The 12,273-nt window shown below is 40.4% G+C and overlaps 1 pseudogene across 1 annotated transcript in view; it reads left to right on the top strand.

Annotated features, from left to right (window-relative positions):
* LOC144688708 (rRNA N(6)-adenosine-methyltransferase ZCCHC4-like) overlaps window positions 1-9,806 on the top strand; it is a 93,373-nt pseudogene extending 83,567 nt beyond the window's left edge. Inside the window, exons 10-12 of the transcript XR_013578461.1 lie at window positions 2,702-2,753; window positions 4,146-4,290; window positions 9,160-9,806. The product of XR_013578461.1 is annotated as an rRNA N(6)-adenosine-methyltransferase ZCCHC4-like (transcript). The remainder of the gene's footprint in view (window positions 1-2,701; window positions 2,754-4,145; window positions 4,291-9,159) is intronic.
* Window positions 9,807-12,273: the final 2,467 nt, after the last annotated feature.

The following is a 12,273-nucleotide window of genomic DNA, read 5'->3' on the forward strand; positions in this document are numbered from 1 at the left end:
TACAATTCTGCTGCTGGTGACCCACAGTGCCTCATAGTTGCCCAGTCTTGAGTTGCTAGATCTGTTCAAAATCTATCCTATTTAGCGCACTGGTGGTGCCACACAACACAATGGAGGGTATCCTCAATGTGAAGGCGAGACGTCGTCTCCACAATGACTATGCGGTGGTCACTCCTACCGATATTGTTATGGACAGATGCATCTGTGGCAGGCAGGTCGGAGAGGATGAGGTCAAGTATGTTTTTCCCTCTTGTTGGTTCCCTCACCACTTGCCACAGACCCAGTCTAGCAGCTATGCCCTTCAGGACTCGGCCAGTCTGGTCAGTAGTGGTGCTACCAAGCCACTCTTGGTGATGGACATTGAAGTCCCCCACCCAGAGAACATTGTCCCCTTGCCACCCTCAGTGCTTCCTCCAAGTTGTGTTCAACATGGGGGAGCACTGATTCATCAGCTGAGAGAGGGTGGTACTTGGTAATCAGCAGGAGATTTCCTTGCCCATGTTTGACCTGATGCCATGAGACTTCATGGGGTCCTGAGTCGATGTTGAGGATGCCCAGGGCAACTCCCTTCCCACTGTATATCACTGTGGCATCACCTCTGCTGGGTCTGTCCTGCCAGTGGGACAGAACATACCCAGGGATGGTGATTGTGGTATCTGGGAAATTATCAGTAAGATATGATTCCATGAGGATGACTATGTCAGGCTGTTGCTTGACTCATCTGTGAGACAGCTCTCCCAATTTTGGCACTAGCCCCCCAGATGTTAGTAAGGAGAACTTTGCAGAGTCGACAGGGCTGCGATTGCCGTTGTCGTTTCCTGTGCCTAGGGTGGTCTGTCCGGTTTCATTCCTATTTTGTGTCTTTGTCGCGGTTTGTTACTGAGTGGCTTGCTCGGCCATTTCAGAGGGCATTTAAGAGCCACCCACATTGCTGTGGGTCTGGAATCACATGTAGGCCAGACCTGGTAAGGACGACAGATTTCCTTCCCTGAAGGACATTAGTGAATCAGATGGGTTTTTACAACAATCGACAGGTTTCATGATCATCATTAGACTTTTAATTCCATTTTTTTTATTGAATTCGAATTCCACCATCTGCCGTGGCGGGATTCGAACCTGGGTCCCCAGAGGGTTACCCTGGGTCTCTGGATTACTAGCCCAGCGACACCATTATGCCATCGCCTCCCCCCTAAGGGTCAAATGTCTATTCTGCTACTCATCTACATGCTGCCCCTCAGTGACATCATCGGTAAACTTAGCTTCAGTTTCTACACTGACCATATCCAGCATATCTGACATCCAGTACTGGATGAGCAGAAATTTCCTCCAAGTAAATACTGTCTGAGATTGAACCAGACTGTTCGCAATCTTGGTGTCCTGTTTGACCCCAGCATGTGCTTCTGACCGCATATTCACTAAGACCACCACGATAACATCACTCAAATTTGCCCCTGCCTCAGCTGATCTGGTGCTGGAACCCTCATTCCAGTGCATTCCTGTCTGGCCTCTCATGTTCTACCCTCTGTAAATTTAAGGTTATACAAAACTCTGCTGTCCATGTCCTAACTGGCACCAAGTGTCATTCACCCATCACCCCTGTGCTCGCTAACTACATTGGCTGATGGTTAAGCAACACTTCGATCTTAAAATTTGCATCCTTGTTTTCAAACACCTCCTGTTTTCAATTCTCCCCATGGCCTGGCCCCTCCATATCTCTGTAATCTCCTGCATAACCCTTCTAGATATCTGTGCTCATCTAATTCTAGCCTCTTGAACATCCCTGGATTTAATCACTTCACCATTGGTGGCTGCCAGGGCCCCAAGTCCTGGAATTCCCTCCCTAAGCTTCTCTCGACCTCACTTTCCTTCATTAAGACACTCCTTAAAACCTAGTTGTTTGACCAGGCTTTTGGTCACCTGCTCTAATATCTCCTTATGTGGATTGATGTTAAGTTTTGCTTAATAGCTGCTGTGAAGCAACTTGAGGCATTCAGTCACCATAAAGGAGCTATATAAATACAAGCTGTTGTTCTTGCTGTATATTGTGAAGTAATGCTTTTAGCAACAATGGCTTGAATTTTGTGCAGATACCTTTTCGCTTCTTTGGAGTACATGGCCATTGCCTGGGAAATTGCTTTCTGTGCTGACTGTGACCTCTGCTTACTGATGAGGTGTTACTCTTCACTGTAGAGAGTGCTTCACAATGACCTCACAACCAGGCCATGATATGTGGCTCTGTGCTTGCCACCTTCCATGCACTCCTTTCCCAATCTTGGATGCATTGTTGTCATTTTGCACCAAAGGCCAGAGGAAAGTAACTTGCCACAAAAATGGAGAGAAAATTAGAAAATACACCCTTAAGCCAAGTTTGCATATCTCTTTCCTCTGTCTTCAGAATGGCACAAATTTGGAATAGTTGGCAGTCACTTTGATTGGGGCCTGTGTATGTGACAAGAAATCTTCTACAAAAGATTACGTCTCACACAGGGTCATTAGATGGCTGTATTTGCAGCAATGCAATTATAACCAGAGATTGATCATGGAACTGGTGCACTTGAAGAACCTTCCTCAGTGTTGTCATTTTCTCACCACTTTTAATCTTATGAAGGGGAACATAAATGATGGCTGTCAATGTTATGTTCTAAAATGTATTTTTCTGAAGTTTCTGGTTTTGACTAAAGCTGTTTTATATTCCTATTAGGATGGCAGGGAATGGAAACACTGTCAGACCTGCAACAGATGCGTAAAATCATGTGAGTAGGACTCATTAGCCAGTTAGTGTATTAATGTTTATTTGGTCTGTTTGCTAGATGTGCAGATAGTCAAAGTACAAGAATATTTAATCCACAAAAATGACGCTACTGACACATTGGTTATTGTCTGGCCTAGAAAGAAATGATTGAATTCTGTTAAGAATAATTCCACTCAGTTTGTTTCCTTTTATGAAGTAACTTGTTGTGTTTTCAAACAAAATTGATTTTAATCCTTGCAGGTTTATCTTTTTGTTTGTTCTTGGGATGTGGGTGACAATGGCAAAGCCACATTTATGTGGCTGAGAAGATGGTAATCGGTCTTTTCATTGCACTGCTGCAGTCCATGTGGTAAAGGTAGGGAGTCTCTTAGGTAGGGAGTCCCTTTATTTCACTGTAACTGGGTCAAAATCATGGCAGTTGAGGATAGTGTGTGATTTGGATGTGAGATTATTGTTCCTGTCCTTCTTGAATGCAGCGTGCTGGGCAGTGCTGTTCAAGTCACTCTGATGAGTTACTGCAATGCATTGTGCATATCCTATATATTACCGCAACAGTGTTCTGCTGAATGTGGATGCGAATGTTGAGACCAGTGCTAGGGGAACTTAATTTATTTGTTTCATTTTGTTAATAGCGTATCCAGATTTCCTTGAATGTATGATGCTCAAGGCAATCACCTGGCCTTAAGGGGGAAACCTTGACAGTGAGCTAGTAGGATATTTTTAATGCTACTTTATGGGCTGGTTAAAACACTGGCACGGTGAGATCTCGATAGATGAGAACCGAGTAAAATGTTTGCACTAAATTGAAATAAATGACAGAAGTTAATAAATTTTACTTTATTTTAGTGTATTTTGTTTTTTATGCATTTCTCTAATTATTCCATTTAGCAGGAAATGCATACCCTGATGGGAATGTAGCCTATCAAATGATCTATCCTTGCTCAAAATCACAAGTGAAAACATTCTGGTTTGAGGAAAAATTTTCCTGTAAATGTTGTATTTCAGTTAAAGCCAAGACAATGGTTTGCTACCTGGAATTAATTTAGAAAGAGACTTTGGAGTGCAGGTCACGCTTTATTTTTCAATATTATATTTAAGTTTTATTTTACAGTTCAAATGCCTTAGTAGCAAGTGTATTCTATTTTGAAATTTTGCAAAGAAAATGGAGCTTTCAGGTTTTTATTTTAATGCTGTTACCACGATTGAAGTTACAAGTACTTGGCCTGGCTTTCTGCATGAAAACAATTTCTGTTGTGGAAAAGCAAGAACTTGCTAAACCAGTCTCTATCTATTTGCTGTTTTAGCATTAAGATGTGGCTGTCAAAACAACACCATTTTTTAAAGTAAAAGTACAGATTGTTATTGATCTAAGAAATATTTTTGTGTTTTCCAGCCTGGGTTCACTGTGACACCTGCTGTCGTTGTCTCCTTCAGGAACACACATGTGGGACAGCCAGAGATGGATGCTTTATATGTGGAAGTACTGAGCACAAACGCAGAGAGTGTCCTCACACAGCATTCCCAAACAGGACCACCATGTGAGTTTAATGTATTATTTGACATAACAGCTTAATTTGTTTTGAATAGAATGTTAATCACCTTTTTGATCTGATGATTTAAGTTCTTACTTCCTTGTCCCAATGTTCACAATCAAATGACTGATTTGAGACATAGTAAACCAACTAGTTTTATCTCTTGTTTGACAGAGTTTGGAAGCTCACAGCAACAAAGTGAACATATGTTTTACAATTCCCAATATCTTTGCTGCCCATTGGACCCACTCTAATATAGACTAATTCATGTCTTTGCCTCTGTCCTTAAATGTCCTTCACTCTTCCTCAGTTTGTCATGCCTTGTAATTTATTTTTGTCAGAAAATTTCTACATCGTTCTTTGCATGCCTAATTCTAGATAATTTATGTAGTGAACCAAAGAGGAGCCATCACGCCCCCATACGCACAACTATCCACATCCCATCAGTCTGATGAATATTCATTTTGCCCTACTTTGTGCCTTCTAATCCCCTATCTCTCAATCCATATGCTTCATTTTCTTGAATACAACAGAACTTTGCTTTCATAACAAGTTCCTTATGTGACATCTTATCTTCCGAAAATCCATCAATGCCCTATCCTTATCTATGCATTCTGCCTCAAAAAAAATCAATTTCAAATACAGTTGCCTTTTACTAATACGTGTTGATTAACCCAAGAATATTATAGGTGTGACATACTGATCTATTTTTGCTATTCTGAACCTAACTATAATTTCTGCCATCTTTTGACACTATCCTAGTCTGTAGAAGAGGACATGAGGAGGCTGCGGATGAATATAAATAGGTTGAGTGAGTGGGCAAAGATCTGGCAAATGGAGTTTAATGTGGGAAAATGTGAAGTTGTTCACTTTGGCAGGAAGAACAAAAAAGCAGAGTATTACTTAAATGGAGAATGGCTGCATAATTCTGAGGTGCAGAGGGATCTTGGGTGTTCTAGTACATGAGTCACAAAAAGTTAGTATGCAGGTGCAGCAAATAATTAAGAGGGCTAATGGAATGCTATCCTTTATTACGAGAGGGATTGAACATAAAAGTGAGGATGTTATGCTTCAGTTATACAGGGCATTGGGGAGACCGCACCTCGAATACTGTGTGCTGTCTTGGCTGCCTTATTTAAGGAAGGATGTAAATGCATTGGAGGCGATTCAAAGGGGGTTTACTAGATTGATACCTGGAATGAGTGGACTGTCTTATGAGGAAAGGTTGGACAGACAGGGCTTGTTTCCACTGGAGTTTAGAAGAGTGAGGGGTGATTTGATCCTGAACGGCTTTGACAAGGTGGATGTCGAAAGGATGTTTCCTCTTGTGGGTGAGTTTGGAACTAGGGGGCGCTGTTTTAAAATTAGTGGTCACCCTTTTAGGACAGAGATGAGGAGGATTTTTTTCTGAGGATTGTGCGACTTTGGAATTCTCTGCCTCAGAGGGTGGTGGAGGCAGGGTCATTGAATATTTTTAAGGCAGAGGTAGATAGATTCTTGTTAGGCAAGGGAATCAAAGGTTATAGGGGTTAAATGGGAATGTGGAAATCGAAACACAAGATCATCAGCCATGATCTTGTTGAATGGCAGAGCAGGCTCGAGGGACCGAATGCTCTACTTCTGTTCCTATTTCTTATGTTCTTATGTACAAGTATTTCTGTAAAACCATGGTTAATTCATTAAATTTGTTTGTGAGATTTCCTTCTGAATATTTATCTTTAATAGTGGCTTTTCTGCATCCTCTTTGGGTAGTCCTACAGGCTCAGTTTCTTTTTAGAAAAATAAGTATGCACAAAACGTAGGTACTTAATCTTAACATCGTCTTGAGTATCCCATCACGCTCAAGTATAAGATGACCCCGTTCATCTCTAAGTAATTTTAGCCTTTCTTTAACTATTCTTTTATTTTGTATGTGCTTTTAAATACCCTTGCTATTATTTTTCTAGGAATGACCAGCAGTCGTCTTTCAAACGATTTAGACTTCCTATTTGCCCCTCTTTCTTTCCTGTTTTCCCTGCACTGTCCTATATTTCTCATACACCTCAAAAACAAAAACTCCCTTTTGCTATAACTTCACTAATTACTTATGAAAAGATCCTAATATATATCTATATTTAATCATCTCATAATTTGAAAAATCATAAAGGTTTGAAGGACGGAGGGAGGCCATTTGGCCCATTATGTCTTTGTTGACTCTTTGCTACAGCAATCTGAAACTAATCCTATTGTTCTGTTTTCTTCCTATGTCCTTGTACCTTCCTCTGCTTCTAATAATTATCCAATTTTTCCTTAAAAGAAGCATTGGTCTCTACCTCAACTACTCCCTGTAGCAAAGTGTTCCCCCATTAACCCTCTGTGTGAAGAAACCTTTAATTTCCTGTCACATTCTGTGGCCAATTTAAGTTGCTGACCCACTGATTTCACAAATAGAAGAAATACTCTTTCCCTATTTACTCTATTAAGACTCCTAATTTTAAAATTACATTTTTTGGCCTCTACGTTAGTGAATTGGTCTGCCATTTTCAGGGCCAGATTGTCTTCCATCTCACTGAAATGAGCAGATTTTCAGTTCAATACCAATATGTTGGACCTGTCTTTTTCCTATTCTGTTTACAATGTGAATGTAATTAGGATATGGTCACTATTTTCCAAGTGTTCCGCTTTCAGCTTACTTGTTTTGTCACGCAGGTTCAGATCCAACATTTGGACATGCAGTGTCGTCATTGGGAAGACTCCTTTACTGAAATTTTATTTCTGTCTACCCTTGGATAGTTAAATTCCTCCGTGATTACAACTCTGTTACTACTGCAAGCCTCGCTAACTTGCCGATAAACCTCAACCTTGATTTTTCCCACTATTTTGTGATGTGTTGTATACTATCAATAGAGCAACAAATCCTATATTATTTCTTAGCTCAACACAGACAGGCTTCCTGAGCACTAACGTCAATGAACCATCACCTTTCCAAAGCTGTAGTTGTGTCCTTAATAGCCCAACCGTTCTCTCTTTTTTCCTCCTTTCCCTTGAAAATTTTGTAGCTGGAATATTCAGGTGTCGGTCTCACTTTCCAACAGCAAGTCTTTCTATTCAGATGAGCCCATTTAGTTCTATGAATTTATTTCTAATGCTCTATATTTGCATATGAAAATACAACGCTGATCCTTTTATACTCTTTGATGTGCACTTTTTCCTTCTGTGTTGTCTTGTTCTATTATTCTAATCATCTCTGCTTTCTCCTCTATTATTGCTGTAATGTTCATCTCTACACGACTGTTTCTCGAGTTTATTATTTTAGACTGCTTTGCCCCTTCGTTATACTTACTGTTAACAAATCTTTCTCACGCAATAAGGTTTTCTTCTCCTAAATCCTAAAATTACACCTATCATGGAATTTAAATTTTGTTCATTCTTATGTATTTCTGCTTTTGAAAAAGTGTCATTTTGATGTGATGAAGCTAAGACTATGCCATAGTAGGCAGTTATGGTTAAATCTATTACAAAGCAAAGAATGCAGTTCTTTGTCTTGCTTGGCTGTTTACGCTGCAGCTATCTCATGTGTCAATCTATCTGATTGGGGTAAAATAAAAGAACCTGATTTGTGGTGAATTCCTTTAGGGTATCCTGACTCCTTCATTCATCTACAATTCACTTTGATCGTCAACATTTGTCTTATCTCATTCAGCCTTAGGCTTATTAGATTTCTGCATTTTACTGCAGCCTGAGCACTTAATGCAGGGCTTAAAGTTAGGCCAGAATTGGTGATCTTCCTTTTTGTGCTATGACAGGAACATAGGAGCAGGAATTGGCCATACAGCCCCTCGAGCCTGCTCTACCATTTAACTAGATCATGGCTGATCATCTACCTCTGCCACTTTCCCGTGCTATTCCCATATCCTTTGATGTCATTAGTTTCCAGAAATCTATCGATTTCAGTTTTGAACATGCTCCATGATTGAGCTTCCACAGCCCTCTGGGATAGAGAATTCCAAAGATTCACTACCCTCTGAGTGAAGAAATTCCCCCTCCTCTCAGTCCTAAATGGCCTGCCCCTTATTCTGAGACTGTATCCCCTGGTTCTAGACTCCGCCAGCCAGGGGAAACATCCTTTCTGCAGCTACCATGTCTAGCCCTTTAAGAATTTTGTAAGTTTCAATGAGTGATATACTTTGCTTATGGAGAGAGGTTTCACAAGCAAGAGGGAATGTTACAGAACCTTATTTTTAGTGTGTGTATGGTCTTCTTTCACCTCGAGCACTGGTCTGTTCACCTACTCTCTCTGATTCAGAGTCAGCATGAGGATTGGCTGGCCCAAAGTCAGAAGTTGGAGCCATCAATTATTGTTCTTGTTTATGCCACAGAGTTTGCCAATTTGAATTTGGCGGATCCAGTGGCATTGGTGATACAGGTCTCCGCACTGATGTCTTGTTCCCCTGAGATATTTCCATTTCAACAATAATTTGTTCTCTTGTTGTTATGGGAGTGAGCAAAATCATATGATTCCAGCATGACTTCACAGACTATAGACTTGTGATTTTTCTGCAGTAGGATGGTACATGTGTGAAGGTTGAACGTCTTTGATCTTTTCATGGGTGTGACTGAGAAGGCAGGCAGATGACCTCCTCCTAAGCCTTTGGCAGTGTTGCCCTTGCACATATGGTGCAAGGTGGGTCACCTCCCTCCTTCCTTATGGGAAGTACTTGATTGGTGTTTGCCTGAGGTCAGTAATTCACCTTGTGTGCACTGACAACTGCAGACATGCACCCTACCACCTGCTGGCACAGTCTGTTGGAGTTCCTACAGCACCAGACCGTGTACTACAATTTAGAATTCATAAAGCTATTAAGTGCTTCATTATTTCTTTTCTCTTGTATACAGCGGAGAGGCAGAGCCACGTAAAAGAAAAATTTTGGAAACCGAGAGAGAGACCACTGTAAAGAAATCTAAAAAACAAGCCCAAAAAATGCGTGCCAGAAAGAAGAAAACTCTGAATTGGATAACTGGGAAATCAAAAAGGAAACCAGAGAAAAAGAAGAAACAGCAGCGGAGGGGACAGACTGTGTGGCTTTCCTGGATAAGCACTGTCTAATTTCCATCTTCACAAGCAAAATAAACTCTCTTTGTGGAGAATCTTGAGGTGTTTGAGATTACCAGTGAGGTGCATCTTTGCACAGCTTCTCCATCGCCTCTTTCCCAATGTTAGTGCCTTGTTTGCACAATATGTTTGACGCAATATTCAGCCTCTGTGAACCTGGAAGCAAAGTTCCATGAACATACCGGAGAACACTTGTGTAGAAATAATTTTTAAAACATTGGAAATGCTATCACAGATATAAAACCACCATCATATATTGTGTTTGTTCGTTGGTGTGAAAATCTGTCTCTCCTATGTTCTCACCCTGTTTGTACAGCAGTTCTGAAATGGCACTTGTAGATTAAAATGCATTTTTCTAAATGTGTGTTCTCATTTGATTTGAATGGAAAGTTCTGTGTAACCTTTTCAACTATTTTTCCCATATCTGTGGAGATGGTGGCATAGTGGTATTGTCACTGGACTCATAATCCAGTAATGTTCTCGGAATGTGGGTTCAAATCCCACCACAGCAAATCAATTAAAAAAATCTGGAATCGAGAGTGAGATCCAGTAACGGAGACTATCATTGATTTGTCATGGTTCACTAATGTCCTTCAGGGCTGGAAATCTTCCGTCCTTACCCGGTCCAGCCTACATGTGACGTCAGATGCACAGCAATGTGGTTGACTCTTACTGCCATCTGAATTGGCAAGCCACTCAATTCAAGGGCAGTCAGGGATGGGCAACAGATGCTGGCCTTGCCAGCGATGCCCACATCCTATGAAAGAATAGAAGGGGAAAAAATGCAGTGTGTCAATAAAACTTTTTACATTTTGGCTTTCCTATCAATAATGTAAGTTGAGTAATATTTGACATTGACAGCAAGTCCTCACTTAAAGTTGTGGTTGCGTTCGTTCCTGAAAATCATGAAACAACATTAAGTGAATCCATAGGTTCACATAGGAATTAAAACCACAATTAGGTTCCCTTGGACATTTCTTGCCCAGGAAAACCAATGTACAAGTTGAAATACTGTATCGTACACGTGCAGCACTGTGTATTCCTAGCTGAAATAACTTGCAAAATAAAATAAATCACTAAATATGAAAGAAATACTGTATAATTAAGCACTTTAGGACCTTTTTCAGCAAACAAAACATTTAAACACTATACGTTGAAGGGCTGTACATTCCTAAATGCCTATATCCATAAATGAATAACCTTTAAAATGAAATAACTTAAAAAATATAAAATAAATACAATGCACAGTAAATGTAAATAAATGTTAGAAAAACTAGTCACTGAGTTTTAAGATTGACCAGGCTCCATCTATTGGCAGAGTTTGGTTGGTGTAGGTAGCAGCTGAAGACCTGGGACTTCAGCTGCCACCTGTGCTGACTAACCTCTGCCACTAGATGGAGCCCAGGCTTTCAGTGTGAGGCCAGAAGGGGAGCAGCTGAGGACGTCTGTGGCGGTGGCAACAGACACCAAGTGGGCACAGGAGCTGGGGGTGGGGGAGGGAAGAGAGACTTGAGGGCGAGGGCAGGACCAAGCGCAAAGTCGGGGAGTGAGGTGGTGGAGTTCCTGTGGTGACAACAGACACCAGGGACTTTAAAAGTAAGAATGGAGGATGGGGGGAAAGAGGCACTTCAGGACTGAGGGAAAGGGCAGAAGCACTAGGCACTTAGGACAAGGAACAGGAAGTCTGGCAAACGACATTAAAGTGGAACTCGCAACATTAAATGGACATATTAACAGTACTTCATTAACAACATTAAAGTGAAATAATGTCAACTGAATCAATGTCGAGCGGGAACTTGCTGTACTCTAATTCACCATCGTAATAGCTTATGGAGACTAAATATTCATGGATTTTATTTATATTTGGCCTGTTTAATTAATTTCAGTTTGGTGAGATTGCATTTGAGTTTGGAGGAGGAGCACACAAGTTGCTTGCATGTTTTTCTTTGGATTAATGTTGCATTCAGATATTTGACCCTGGATAGTCCTGTTTCAAGTTTAACAAAATAACTCACTTGATAAATATCAAAGGGACCACATCAAAGACCTCACTTCTTTAAGCTAAATGGAATCTAAGTAGCTCGCACAGCTATAAGAGATGGCTTAAATTCTAAAATTCTCCTGTCGAACAAATTATGTATCTTGTGGATTTGAATGCACTGCTTTGTTCTTTTGTCTTCTTTCGAGCTATAAATCATTTATCATTGCAAAGAAGGATCATAATAATTTAAAAGAACAATAATGGAACACTGGTCGCTCCATCAAGAGTCTTGCTGAACATACAAGCTGTAAGAGCTGGTTGTATTGCATCTGAAAGTTCTGGCTGTGACTTGTAGGGATTTGAGATTTACAATATTTTTAATTATTTTGGATGTGAATCAGGAAGTCTTTGAATTAGTTACCAGAGTAATGATATAGTGTTTAATTGCCATGCATTCTTCTCATAGTTTACCAGTAATTGCCTTCAACAGTCAAATGTGAAGTTTATTGTTTTGATTCCACAAAATGATGGCATTTAAATCAAAAGGAAAAAAACTTGACTGATAAGTATGTGCAGTGATTGAAGCCATTTTTATGACATTAGGAGAGTAATAGCTGAAGCTTGATATTGTACATTTATTAACTCTTTAGTTTCTGTTTTGGATCTTGGCTGCTTCGATATTCAACAAACTTGCACAGCAATTTTTTGGTGATTTTTAATCTTCCAAATCCAGGCACCCTGACACCAATTCTGCATCCTCAGCATCGCCGTGACCGAGATCTGAAAATGGAGCTCAGACAACTTGCATTGATATAGAGCCTTTAACTTAGTAAAATGTCCCAAGATGCTTCACAGGAGCATTATCAGGCAAAGCTTTGACCCCAAACCACCCAAGATATTTGACCAGGTGACCAAC

The sequence above is a fragment of the Cetorhinus maximus genome, chromosome 1 (genome assembly GCF_964194155.1).
Source record: "Cetorhinus maximus chromosome 1, sCetMax3.hap1.1, whole genome shotgun sequence".
Classification (NCBI taxonomy): domain Eukaryota; kingdom Metazoa; phylum Chordata; class Chondrichthyes; order Lamniformes; family Cetorhinidae; genus Cetorhinus; species Cetorhinus maximus.